This window comes from Rosa rugosa, chromosome 2 (assembly GCF_958449725.1).
Source record: "Rosa rugosa chromosome 2, drRosRugo1.1, whole genome shotgun sequence".
NCBI classification, from domain to species: Eukaryota; Viridiplantae; Streptophyta; class Magnoliopsida; order Rosales; family Rosaceae; genus Rosa; species Rosa rugosa.
In genome coordinates this window covers 46,571,543-46,586,024 of record NC_084821.1, presented here as the reverse complement: position 1 = coordinate 46,586,024, position 14,482 = coordinate 46,571,543, and the positions used below count along the sequence as shown (strand labels likewise).

At 38.6% G+C, this 14,482-nt stretch overlaps 1 long non-coding RNA gene across 1 annotated transcript; it reads right to left on the bottom strand.

Moving 5' to 3' along the window:
* Positions 1-3,823: 3,823 nt before the first annotated feature.
* Positions 3,824-7,589, bottom strand: LOC133728788 (uncharacterized). Its single transcript, XR_009856013.1, has 3 exons — positions 7,472-7,589; positions 5,049-5,985; positions 3,824-4,624 (listed from the first exon to the last, which is right to left on the bottom strand). It is a non-coding gene; the product is annotated as an uncharacterized LOC133728788 (long non-coding RNA).
* Positions 7,590-14,482: the final 6,893 nt, after the last annotated feature.

The following is a 14,482-nucleotide window of genomic DNA, read 5'->3' as shown; positions in this document are numbered from 1 at the left end:
TCCATAATTATTTGTATAAATTTTTATATAATAAATTAGTAATATTGTTAACGGGGATTTGGGCGGGTACGGGGAACTAATCCCCAATGGGGACGGGGACGGGGAATCCCCAGTATCTTATTACGGGGATTGGGGAGGGTACGGGGATGGAGAATGAAGTCGGGTATGGGGATGGTAATTTAATCCCCTTACCCTACCCTCCCCATTGCCATCCCTAGGCAAAAGGACAACATATGCAATCTTGGTACTCCGCCCAGCCCAACACAGACGCTGCCCAGGCCGCGCAACACCCGCCGTAATCCGCCTATATGTTCTGGGTATTTGAGTTTTTGGTAAGGTTTTGCTGGGTGAAGTGTTTTGATTCAAATCCTCATTTGGGTATTTGAATTTTTGTAAGGTTTTCTATATGATCTTATTTATTTGTGTTTTTGATTCATGTTTTATAGTTTAATTGAGAGTGTGATTTGGTTTGGATATGTAATTGAATTGAGGTTCGAAAGCTTAAAGCTTTTGATTTCTTTCACTAATTCTACTTATATCAGTGTACATATAATGTGAAATTCAGAAGCAAATTCCCCTTTCTCGGTGGTGGTATGGTGGTAGCAGGCAAGTGGCGGTGGTTTTTTTGGGTGTGAAGAAGAAGAAAGTAGGAAGAAAAGTACAAAAAAAAAAAATTTTAAAATTTAAAAAAAAAGAAAGGAGAAAAAATACAGGGATATATTGGACATTTCACTTTTATATAGCTGAGTTGGCGTGGAATGAATTGCCACGTCAGCAACTTAACGGATCATTTGGACGGAGGGGATCTATTAGAGAGAAATTGAGAGATCAAAGAGTTTTTGGATGAAATTGAAAGGTCAGAGACTGAAATGATATTGAAGACAAAGCATAAGGACTAATCAAATTTTAACCCTAAAGTTTATGTTACTATTTGCAGATTTATAATAGAAAAAAATTCTAGATTTAAAAACATACAAAAGGAAGAAAATTTTTGATACACAGATCTAAAAAAGGCTTTAAAAACATATAAAAAGAAGGGGGGAAAAAACCTAAAAAGGGCCCTATCAGGATTCGAACCACAGTTGGAGTGGATGAATAATTTTCAGCCTACCCCTGCACTGATGCAAATATAGATGATTTATGTGCAAAGTTTATAGATATATATGAACTATATCAAAAATAAAATTTCCAGAGGCCCTCCGACAACCAGTGCGCCTCAGGCCGGCTCTGGACAATGCAAAAGGTTTGAATTCCAAACATACGAAAATACACGTTCTAGTGTCTTGTTTGAGTTCATGTACTAATTTGATGACTTCAAAAGTTCAAAGTTTAGCAATCTACTAGTCTACAGTTCAAACACTACTACTGATAAATACTTTTTATGTTTTTCTAGAGTCATGTCTATCACAATAAATTTATATGTAATTCTTGGCATTCGCACAACATTGATAAATTTTATTGAACTATAGAAGAATGCAACGATAAGATGCAAAAATGCATACATAAAGAAAATAAACAGTACGAAAGGAATAGATGCACAAAATGCATCGAAAATACAAGGAAAATTAAAGGAGCAATACCAGCAGCATCTAAAAGCAAAGCTGATTTTACAGTATGGATTGCAGCCATGTAGTGAATTGAATAATTGGTGGTTTGACTACCCATGCAAATTCAATGCACAAAATGACAAAAGTCAATTTGGCGTAGGTCAGAGAGCAATCTTTCACCCAAAAATCGAAGCCGGCCAAGATTGTCAGAACATGGCCATGTTTGCAGACGATCTTTCACAAACAGTTACCATAGACATGGTTTTCAAATACAATACCAGTAATGCACAAGAGCCCCAAGCCAATTTAGCAAGTGATAAACAGCCCACAAAGATAGTGGGCAGCAGTCCAAGCCTAAACCCCACTAGGATCCCAGATCTAGACCCATTTGCAAAACCCGCCCGTATCCCAGATCTAGATCATTCTACAAGTTGCCAGCTCGATCCTTAACTGCCAACCCAGCACCACAGCCAGTTCGATCTCTGATCGCTAGCCCACCGGCGGCCTGGAGAATTCCAAGAAAAAGATCGAACCAACCTGCATAAACAAAACTAGAATCCAATATCACAGGATCCAACAATCCCTAAACAGCCAAGCTCGAAGAGGATACCCAGTTGTTATCACCATCAGACATAACACACCGCCCTCGTAGCGACCTAATCACCAGATCCACCATTACCGGATCTATGTGAACCATCACCTGCGCCGACGACAATAACATCCTCCGAAGACCATGGTTGGCAGAGAGAAACACCACTGAAAGACGTGGACGATGCCCAGCCTCGAAACAAGATCACCATCGTCAATCGTCCTTGAAATAGCAGACAACCGCCATCGTCAATCTGATCTGCACAAAGTTAGTGCTCAATTTAAAATCCTATCAATATAGTAAGAATAAGTAGGGATCGTTCAACCGGGGATTAGAGACTTATTAATTTCTAAAAATAAAACGTTAGACCAAACAAAACTATATATTATATACATATTCACAATATTTACGATTTACATATAGAAGGGGATTTAGGATTTATTTTCTAAATTAACAACTAATATATACATGTGGCACATCAAAACACAGAATCAAGTAGATTTATATGAATGGAACAAATTTAAATGTTAAAGCATATAATCATCAAGAACAAAGATGAACACATACAAATTTCTTTTTACTTCCCTTAATTAAATTTACTAGATGAACTCACCATAATTAATCCTATTAAGCATGCAATTACTAGTGATAGCTGATCACTAACAAAAACACTTTTAACGCATAAAGCACCATAGAAGTTTTATCAATTCAACCAAGAACACAAGTTAGAACGCTAATCAAGCATGCAGGACTCATTGTTAATTTACCTAAGTAATTTTAGGTTTTCCACTTAAATTATTAAAGCCTAGAACGCTAGCACTGACTTGATACACATTTACGCAAGCGTACGTATCATTGTCAAGATAGGGAAATATTATGCCCAAAGTTTATTGTACCATGAGGATTAGTGGCTAACCCACAATCCTTGGGTAATAGGAAATAAAGACACTTAGCAAACAAAGAAAAAGAAAAAGAAAAAGAAAATAAATAAAAATGCTACTGTAAGGCACCAAGTCTTAGCAATGCTCGGCTTTGGTTTGCACCAAAGCCTAATCAAAACTAAGACCTAGTGATGACTATTTACAATGAGATAGAAATTGTCACCGATAATTGTAATTTGAATTTCTAATAACTAAAGTGTAAGAATTTAAATAGAAACTTTAACCAACAACTAAATTAAATAAAGTAAAGAAAACTAGAAAATGAATATAAATATGGAATTGGTAGTTAGGGATGAATCCTAATCCTAATTCAATGCTCTAGATGCTAATTTGGTTGACATGCAATTTATTAAAGATGGTAGAAGCCGTACCCAAGGCTTTTCAAGGCTCAAGGGCCAAAATTCTCTTTCATGGTATTCCTACTCCTGTTCAAGGGCCGTAGGAACTCACTTGGCATAAATTAGAGCCGGTTCAAGGGTCACTAATTCACATCAAGAGACCTAGAGATCGAAGAATTAGGCAACCAAGCTCACCATAATTGCGATCAAGTTAATCATGTAGTGAACCATTCTTATATCTCCCACGATTATTAAATCGGGGTTCTAGCTCTAAAATCTAAGGATGTCATCCCCTAAATTTCAATCTAGAAATATTAAAACACATACCCAAGAGTTGACAATTCCTAAGCATGCATTCTAATCAATTATCATTAAACACAAGCATCCAATAATTAACAAATTCCATATACAAATCAAATTAAGCATCCATTACATCAAATTTGGGTTAGGGCACACAACCCTAACCCCCAACAAAGAAATTACTCACAATCCATAATTATGAACAACAAAGATACAAAATTCAAAGAGAAAAGATTATAGAAGTGTAGGAGAAAACAAAGGTAGCCACAATTAGCTAGGAAACTAATATGACTTCCCTTGAATTACAACTCCCACAATTAGCTTGAATCTTGTAGCTCTTGATGAATGCTTGAAGCTTGTGTGAGAAATTCTATGAATACCCAAAAGAAAACTAAAACTATTATGAAAAATGGAGAAGGAGGGAGACAGAGCAGCCCAAAGGACTGCCCCCTGCGGCTACTGTTTGTGTGTGCGGCGCTGTTCTATATGTTCCCAGAGATTGAATATATAAGGGTCACTTCGTGGCTATTGTTTGTGAGAGAGGAGAAAAGGATACGGGTTTTGGACGATCCGGTGCGTTTTGGAATTAAGACAAGGGAAGGAAAAAAATGAAATGATCCATGGTTGCTCCATCCCACGGGATTAGCTGCTGCATAATTTGAATGAAGACAAACGAGGTCCATGCCACTTGTCAACTCACAATTGGTCAGACCAATTAATTAGACCAAAACGTGCATGCCTGCTTAATTAACAAGTTAATTAACCAATTAACAATAGGTTAATTAACTAATGGTTAATTGGTTAATAAAGGTAAAATAATTTTGTCCTTCTGTCGAGAATTCCGACTTTCACCATTTTGCATCATTTCTGTGTCCATTTTTCTTCGATTTCCGCAACTCCGCTGATTTCCTACAAATAAATAAAAATAGATTAACTACATGTTAATTTACTTAAGGATTAGCTTATTTCACGTGTTTAGAATGCAATTACGTGCATAAAAATGCGTGTAATCAAGCACCTTAATATGGATTCAATTACATCTTCATCAACCTAAGTATGCGTCCAAAGATCAATTAATACATAAAAGATGGGATTGAAGCTCGAAATTAACAATCATGCATAACATATTCAAATCGCAATTTATCAATTTAAAAACCTAAAACCTAAAACATGCTTCATAGTATTCGAAAACTACATATCTAAAATCAATACTTCACCATCACAAGAAATCGCAACATGTAAAACCAATAAGAAAACCAAATCGCAAGTTAATTAAAACCCGAAATAATTTTACAATCCAAAACGGAAAACAAAATAAGGTGTTCATGGTTACACTTTTTGATCTTCAAGGACGTAAGAAACTTCAAAAGGTGGTGGAATAGATGAGGATCACGGCAAGGATGCTTGAATGGAGAGGAGGATTGCTCATGACCTTGAACTTTTGTTGCCGAAACATGGAAGAGAAGGGGAAGTGTTTGTGGCTTTTGATTCTAAATTTTGTGGTGTGTAGAATGGCTTCAGAAACCTCCTATATATAGTTAATGACAAGGGCTAGGATATCAAGGTTGAAATCTACTTGTGACATCATCCGGCCAATGAAAATATTTCATGAGAATTGGAGAACAAGTCACCTCTTTATTTGCCGAAATCTTCCATGTACCCAGACCATATTTCAGCCTCCAAGTATGTAGAATGGAATCAGAAATCCAAATTCAATATTTATTCCTTTATTTTCTTCTCCAAAATTCCATAGAAATCCAAAACTATCCCAAATTGTGCATTGCCGAAATTCCTTGAATATCTCTTTTAATTATCACTGCAAAAAGCAATTATAAATGGGCCATGGACTCCTCAAGACGTCATGGATAATTCTAGAGACTGATATGCCAATCACATGCTTCAATCTTCAGGCCAGGCTTCTTCAAATGATCCAATTCGAAACCCATCTTCAAATGTAACGCCATTTTGCTTCTTCTAGAACATTTTTGAACAATCTTGAGTCATCTTCAAGACACAGCATCTCCTAGTCTCACCAGGTCTCCTAGTAGCATCAAGATTCCTAGTGTCATCAGGTTTCCTAGTCCAACTGGGACTCTGTCATTTCTTCATTTCTGAACATCATTTTTCCGAGCTCAGTCCTAGTTGAGTTAGGATTCCTACTTTGACTGGGATTCCTTTTTCTAGTAGAACAAGGAAAACTTCATTTCTCCATTTCTTCTCATTTCTGCGCCCTTTTACTCCTTGCCTTCCATTTCCAGACTCAAAACTACCTAAAAACACAAAACAAGTTAGAAATGACAATGTCAAGGAAATAACTAAGCAAACTGTAGAGAGAAATGTACTAAAAATATAATCGAAATTAGTCTCAACACAATCACACCGCCATCGGTACTTTGGAGAGCGACGAGAGCAGCTAGGTACAGGCTGAAACCCGATAGTGTCTCCATGAAGATGGAGCATGTACAAGAACGACAAACCAAAGAGGCCGCTGATTCCCAAAACCTAGCAGAGCTAGGTCGGGTGCTCTTGATTTTCTTAAATTGACAGAGCTGCACCACATTGATAAATATATTTTCACTTTATAATTTCATGATCTTTAAATTATTGGGTACATCATAAATAATTGGATCATTAAATTATAAAGTAAAAATACATTAATCACAGTAGGAGTGAACAAGCAAGAGTGAAATTGTTATTGAGGCTCCACTTGTCTTTTATGTATTACACACATCTTATACATAAGACTTTATCTCCTAAAGTATATCAAGGGGTTTGCTTTTCAAAAAATTGGTCTCACAAAAGAACCTTGTTTAACCCAAATGTAATTTTTGGCTTTATTTTTATGCAAGAATGAAAGACTTCCAAGACAAAATCTCTAAAACAGCCACTTCCCAGCTGATCCAAATGGAAAATTGAGAATAAAGAAGAGAGAGGCAATTAAACCAAATTGAAGTATCCCTATTAGAATGGCCAAAGCTAGCTAACTTATCAGCATCAAAATTAGCCTCTCTAAACTTGATGTGTTTGTTTTATATATTTAGTGTTATTCCTAAATATAGAGATACATCTCTCTCTCTCTCTCTCTCTCCGAGTCGAGATTAGCTCCTCAGTGCTATTATAGGTCACTAAAGCAAAATCTTGACTTAACACGCCTACAATCTCAAGATTTTACAACATGACATTAATTGTACATATTGTAAGTGTATTCAAACGCTCAACCTTGTATATGTTGTGAAAATCTTGCAGTTACACAATAATATTTTTGTTTTTTGTTTTTAGGGCTCTTGACTTGGCCCAAGAAATGCCCATTTATTCGCAAGGTTCTAAAAATCGGCCTAGGCGCTAGTCGCCGGCGTACTGTTCCGATTTTGGCCTGGGCGAAGGTATTAGGCGCTGGCCTCTTAGGCGACTGCCTAGGCAAGATAGGCGGAGGTTAGGCAGCCTGAGCGGAGGCTGCGCAGAGTAGGCTTAGCGCTGGGCGCATGAATTTTTTTTTAATTTTTTTTATCCTCATTTGTCAAATCAACGATTGTCTTCTCTCACTCTCTTAGTTTGCTGACAACCCAGAACTGAAAAATCCATATTCTAAGCATACAAATCACAATTCAAAATCAGAATCATCTATTTGGGTGCAGAGAAAACATGGGATTTTTCTCTTTGGTTCAAGAAAAGCAAAAACTTCAATCTTTACTATAATCCCCAATTTTCTTGACCACATTTTATGGGCAACAAAACAGAGAGAGAGTAATAGCTTACTGTTAAAGATTGGAAATTGTAGGTGGAGATCTTAGAGGTCTCAGATCTGTGGTGGCCTTGCCTTGGGTCTTGACGTAGAGAAATGGAAGAGCTTGCCTTGGGTTTTGACGAACAGAAAAGGAAGAGAGAGAGAGAGAGAGAGAAGTAGTTGGTTTGGTTTAAAGTAGTGGGATAGGTTGGAATTAAGCTGAAGACTCCAGCTGGGATTTTTTTTTATTTTTTTATTATTATTATACTTATTGCTCAATTGACGTCTTTGTCCGTGCCATTCTTTCTATTTTCAAACATTGTATATATCTTATATTATTATTTAAATAATTATATGTTATAAAAATAAAAATAAAATATAAAAATTAAAACCGCCTAGGCGCCTAGTCCCTAAGGCGATAGTCGCTTACTCCACTAAAAAGATTATGTGTCCACTTACCCCATTTTAAGATAAAAAAAATATGTTTCCCTCCGAATAATTAAAAAGTCATTAGAGACTTTGCTGGAATCCATTGCCAATCGCCCGACTCCGATCACCTGTCACTAGTTGCCAGAGGTTACCGAAGGTCCCTAAAGATGTAGTGCCCCGGAAATTCATATTTATTTTCTGAGGATTTTTCAGAATTTAATTTAGTGATTATTGGATGGCTTTTGTGGCTCGTGGATGGAGCAGAAGTGTTTCGAACGAATTTTTGTTCGAAAAAATATGGTTTTGGGGGGGGGGGGGGGGCACGAAGGTTGACTTTCTATACACTGGGTTTCTCCGAAAATTTTCTTCACGAAAGTCGTAGAGCGTGTCGATACGAGTTTGTGGACATGTGGAATGCGGAAATCGGAGTTTGTATGTGGAAGTTATTGTCTGCGGAAGATTCGGATATTTTTGGAAACCTTCCATTTCAGGAAATTTACTATTTTCAGTTTGGCTTCCATTTCCGGAAATCAGAACCTCCGTTCTCTCTCTTCTTTGTGTTAGACCCGACCCAAACCCGGAAACCCGACCCGGCTTTTCCGGCGACCTCTAGCGGCGGGACCTAAACAAACCTCTTCGCCTCCTTGTTCCGGTCCTCCTGGTGGTGCCCTCTAGCGTCGATTCTCGGTCACGGTGGTGCAGCAAAGCGGCGAACCATTGTGCAGTCGGACCCAGTCGGAAATCCTAGTTCCGGCGACGACAAAGGCTCAAACTCGGCTTCCTGAGTTCGCAGCAACCTCCTCTGTCGATCCTTGGTGGTTGTTTGGAGTGATTTACGTTGGAAGTGGTTCAACAGGAAGTGAACAGTGATCCTCTGCTTGCAGGCTTGATATAGGTTGAGTTGGCTTGAACCCCAAGTATTAAAGTTGTTATATTTGGTGTTCTTGACATTTTGGACGGTTGGATTAAGATGGTTTTGAGTTTTGGCCGGTGGTGGTTGTGCCACATCCTGTGGCGGTTTGGCGGCGTTCTGGCCATGTAAGGATGGTTTCTTGTGTTATTTATCATCTACTCATCGATACGTGCATTTAGATATATAATATGCAATTTTTGGAGATTGTACGAAAATGTTATGATTTTTAAGGTTTCGAACCGTTCGATTATTCGATCCGTGAGGATTCGAGCGTTCGATCAACTTGTGGTTTTGGCATATTGATCGTAGTAGCATTTCGGAGATTTTGGGTGGTCTCGGACGAGGTTTCGCCTCGATTGGCGTTACTTTCAGGGTTGTTGTTCGATTAGGGGATTCGAACTTTAATCACTTGGTGATTCGTATACTGATTTGAGACCCTTAGTGATTAGGTGCTTCTTAAGGTTATTTGGACAAGTTGTTGGTGAGAGTGTTAGTTCGGTTCTGTATAGAAGACGCAACAGGATTCTGAGGTGAGTAATCTCACATTGTTCATTTACGAACGAAGTTACCTTTATCGTTTTGAGAGTTATTTAGTTAACTGCAAACTATAGTTGGTATTAGTGGCAATTCTGAGTGAATGACCATGTATATATATATATATACACGTGAAATATGTATATTCTTATGGGTTGATGGGTGATTTAAGCAATAGGGATTGATGGGTTTCATTCTATTGTTTTGAGGCTTGACTTTTCGGGAAACATTGTTTTAGGAATTGGGAAGTTCTATTGTTTGAAAAGTGTCAAGAGTTGGTGGGAGTTGCCTTTAATGAGTTTAAACGTTTTGATCTAACTACCGGGGGTCTGAAGATCTAAGAGTCACAAGTGGTGATTTCTCCTTTTGATTTGATTTAACATTTTGGGTCCCGAGCGACTTGTTTAATGTTTTGATCTGACGACCGGGGAGGTCTGATGATCGGAGATCACAGGGTGACATCTCCTTTTGAGAGTCGAGTAACTTTTGGTCCTGAGTGACCGCTTTGAAATGTTTTGATCTGACGACCGGGGAGGTTTGAAGATTCGGGGTTGCTGGGAGTGACCTCAGGCATATATATCGGGACTTCAAGCCTTTGGCCTGGTGAGTGGATACGATCAGTTAGAGTTCTAATATGTTGCCATTGTACATCATGGGGGGTAGCGGGGAGTTATTTGATGCTCATGAGTACGTGTTTTAAAAGGGAGTGTCGGGGATTTTTTTTTTTTTTTAAATGTCCAGGGAGTACATGTGTATCATGTTTAATTGTTAGAGTTTTAATTTATATGATTTTGTCACGGGGTGACTTTTGTTAATTTGAGAACGTGTTTTAAAAGGGAGTTTCGGGGATTCTTTCTCTTAAACGTCTGGGGTGGACTTGTGTATCATATTTAAATTGTCAAATAAGTTTCAATTTATATGATTTTGTCACGGTGTGACTTTTGTTGTATTCTTTGGGGGAAAAGCATATTTGAATTGTCAGAGTTTCAATTAATATGGTTTTTGTCACGGGGTGATTTGTGTGGTTTTCTTTTGGGAAAAGAATGTGTTGTTTTGGGAAAACAGGGCGTGTGATCCTTTTTCAAGAGTTGATAGGTGTTCCTCAATTGGGTGAGTTGTGCGTGTGTTTGAGTTACTCATACGAGCTTTCATAAGCTTACTAGGTTTGTTGTGTGGCAATCCGGTGCACTATTTAATGGTGTAGGAGTTAATCCTATAAGTCAGGATAATCGTAGCTGAAGTTGAGATCGTGTGCTTATCGCTATATGGTTGGAAGCCAATTTTTCTAAGGAGCATTTACTTATTATTTTTTTATGGCAATTTAATTCGTATGCTTGTGTAATATTTGACTTTGCGGAGCGAGTCTGTATTGACATAGTGGGTTCAGGGCATCAGTATGTACTTGGTTTAAAAGGAAAAAAGTTTTCCAGGTATTTTATATTGATAGTTGAACCATCACGCTTGTATAATTAAGGGATTATATATCGATTTTTATTTTTGTTTAAAAATTGGGACGTGACAAAAGAGATCATCGGAGATCTTATAGGCCACTGGAGAAGTCATCAGAGACTTCTATTACCGAAAATAAAACTCAATAATTTTTATTCAGGGGCAATAAAAGTTTATTGGGTTTTGTCATGGGGGGCAAGAAAAGTTTATTAGTTATTATTAGGGCGAAATAAAACCAGATGCTGAACTCCAGTCATCGGAGGTCCTTAAAGAGGTTATCGAAAATCTTATAAGTCACCAAAGAGGTCGTCGGAGACTTTTATTACCTCCAATAAAACACAATAAATTTTTATTGGGGGCAATAAAAGTTTATCGAGTATTATTGGGAGCAATAAAACCGGACGCCGGACTCCCATCACAGGTCGCCGGAGGTTGCAGGAGTTCCCCAAAAAGGTTGTCGGAGATCATATAAGTCACCAGAGATGTAGCTGGAGACTTTTATTACCCCCAATAAAACCCAATAACTTTTTATTGGGAGAACATCAAGTATTATTGGGGGGCAATAAAACCAGACGCCGGACTCCCATCACCGGTCGCTGGAGGTTGCAGGAGGTCCCCAAAAAGGTCATCGAAGATCTTATAAGTCACCGAAAATGTCGTTGGAGACTTTTATTACCTCAAATAAACCACAGAGGTCGTCGGAGACTTTTATTACCCTCAATAAAACCCAATATATTTTTACTGGGGGGCAAGAAAAGTTTATCGAGTATTATTGGGGGGTAATAAAACGGGACGTGGGACTCCAGTCACGGGTCACAGGAGGTTGCAGGAGGTGCCCAAAAAGGTCGTTGGAGATTTTATAAGTCACCGGAGACTTTTGTTACCCCCCAATAAAAATTTATTTGGTTTTATTGGGGGGCAATTAAAGTTTATTAGATATTATTGTGGGCAATAAAACAGGATGTCAGAGTCATGTCACCGGTCCGGAGGTCCCCAAAGAGGTCATCAGAGATTTTTATTACCTCCCAATAAAACCGGATGCCAGATTACAGCGGTCGGTGAAAGAAGTTTGGCAAAGTTTTCGATGACTTTTCTCTCTCTAAGTGACAAAGAGAGAGAGGGAAAAATTTTCCCAAAAATAAAAAAAATTAATTGGATATTAGCGCAAAAATATGTAATTTATTGGGTAAATGGATAATCTTATAAAATATTTGGGTAAGTGTAGCTCAAATTTGAACAAATGGACTTTTTTTTTTTTATCAAACTAAAATTTTATATTAATATATTGTATTTAGAAGCTGACTGCAATTACAATACCCAATGATTATATCCACGAAGACCACCACTAATAAACTAAAACTATGCATCCTCACTCGAAATATGAGACTAACATGCCAATGGAATCAATGATGAGAACAAGATTGAGCAACTAACCAAATCAAATTAAAAAAAATTAGCAATAGTTAGGACATGTGATCACAACAATAAACTGTTGAATGAGCCATCCCAAGATATGCCAATCACATCTAAACAGGTAAATACTAAACCACACATCCTTAAATCGGCTAGGGACTGGGTCCTATGGAGGCAACCACGGCGGAAATTACAATCATACATCTATGTCACATGCTCCTTTGCATTCTAGTGAGCCTAGCAAACCCGGTTTTGAAGAGTTGATGAGTAAACTCATAGAAGCTCAAAATTCTACAAATGCGATCAACAAGCAAGCTATTGATTCTCTTCAAGCGGGCTTGCACAAATTGGAGACTCAAGTTGGGCAAATGGCATCTTCTATGCACTCAAGACCGCAAGGGTCTCTTCCTAGCAATACGGTGCCTAATCCTCGCCACAATGAGCAAGCAAATGCTATATCTATTCTTAGAAGTGGAAAGGTCTACGACAATAAGGTACACATGCCACAAACTTCATCTCCTACTCCCTTGCATGTGTATGATAATATGTATGACCCCTATTCCTCCTCATCCCATTCCTATAATGGTTATGTTCCCTCTCCTATGCATGCTCCCAACTCCCCCATTTCAAATTCTAGTGATGAGTATGTTATGGTAGAGGATTGCTCTAGTGATAGTGATTTTGAATTGATTGATGGTGCCACGAGGGAAGAAAATGTACCTCGTGGCAATGTTGAAAATTCTTTAAATATGCATGATTTTAATTCAAAGGCGGATGGGAACCGGGGGGAAGAAAATGTACCCCCGGAAATTGGAGTGGGTGATGTGGCTTTGTATACAAAAGGAAGAAATAAGGGGGTGGATAAGGAAGCCGGGGAGGAAGAAAATGTACTTCCCGGAGGTGCACAAGGAAGGAATTCTTCTTTATCTCATTCTACATCTTCAAAGTCTCATGTACCTACTTCATCCACACCACCTAAGCATGTTCACTTTGGGCCTACCACTACTATTGCATCATCTTCTAGTGATCATATGGGGAGCAATAAGGTGGAAGACCGGGGGAGAAATAAGGTGGAAGACTCTTCTAAAAGGAAGCCTCATGCTAAAAATTCGGAGCCTACATCAAAGGGGAGAAATAAGGCGGAAGATTCTCATATAACTAGTGGAGGTCCTAAGGATAGGAGTACTCCGGTCTATTCTTCACTAGGGGAGGCCGTGTTGGCTAGGGATCCTAGTGGGACCGTGAGCACCCTTAAGGGTCCCATGGGTAACTTGAAATTTACCCCACCATTAGTTTTCTCTCAAGAGCCGATTTTGCCATATCCTAATGTGAAGAGGATGCAAGACCTCAAGAAGAAGAAAGAGCGTCAAAATGTGGAGTTCATGGAATTGTTCAAGAAGGTGAATATTAATATTCCACTTTTGGATGCCATTAAGCAAGTACCCTCATATGCCAAGTACTTGAAGGAATTGTGCACAAATAAGAGACGGTTTAGGGATGATGAAAATGTGTTTCTTAGAGAGGAGGCCTCTTCCGTGATTCAACGAAGGCTTCCTCCTAAACTTGGAGATCCCGGATGCTTTACTGTCCCTTGTACCATTGGATTGAGAAATTTTGATAAGGCACTTCTAGATCTTGGAGCGAGTATCAACCTTATGCCTTATGAAGTCTACAAATCACTTGCTTTGGAGGACATTAAACCGGTCAAGATTAGATTGCAAATGGCGGACCGAAGTGTGGTTTACCCAAGAGGAGTAGTAGAGGATGTCTTGGTGAAAATTGATGAGATATTGATACCCGCCGACTTTGTGGTTTTAGATATGGAGCCTTTGAGTAGTGATAGTGAGGAGCTTCCCATTATTTTGGGGCGGGCATTCATGGCAACCGCTGGCACCAAGATTGATGTTCAAAAGGGAATCTTAACTATGACGGTGTTTGACACTACTATTGGGTTTCGAATTTTTGATGTCATGAATGTAACGCCCCAAGCCGCACCTCACCAGCTTAAGCACGTTACAGTGCCGCGAGTCTCTAAAACATAAACCAAACACTCAGTTTACATTCTAGAGGACCGCTAGGCATTTTGTTTGAAAAACTTTTCGTAAAACACAGCGGAAGCTACCAATATTTTTGAGGTGAAAATCCTTGAACGCTAAGTTCAATTTGTTCGTCCAGACTCATGCTCACTCAGGAGGCACAAGATTTAAGGACTAGGAATTTAACTACGTTTGACCCAAGAATTCCGGGACACAAAGTTCGAGAAATAGAAAGAAGAATAAAGCCCAGAAGGCAATTTACCAAACTT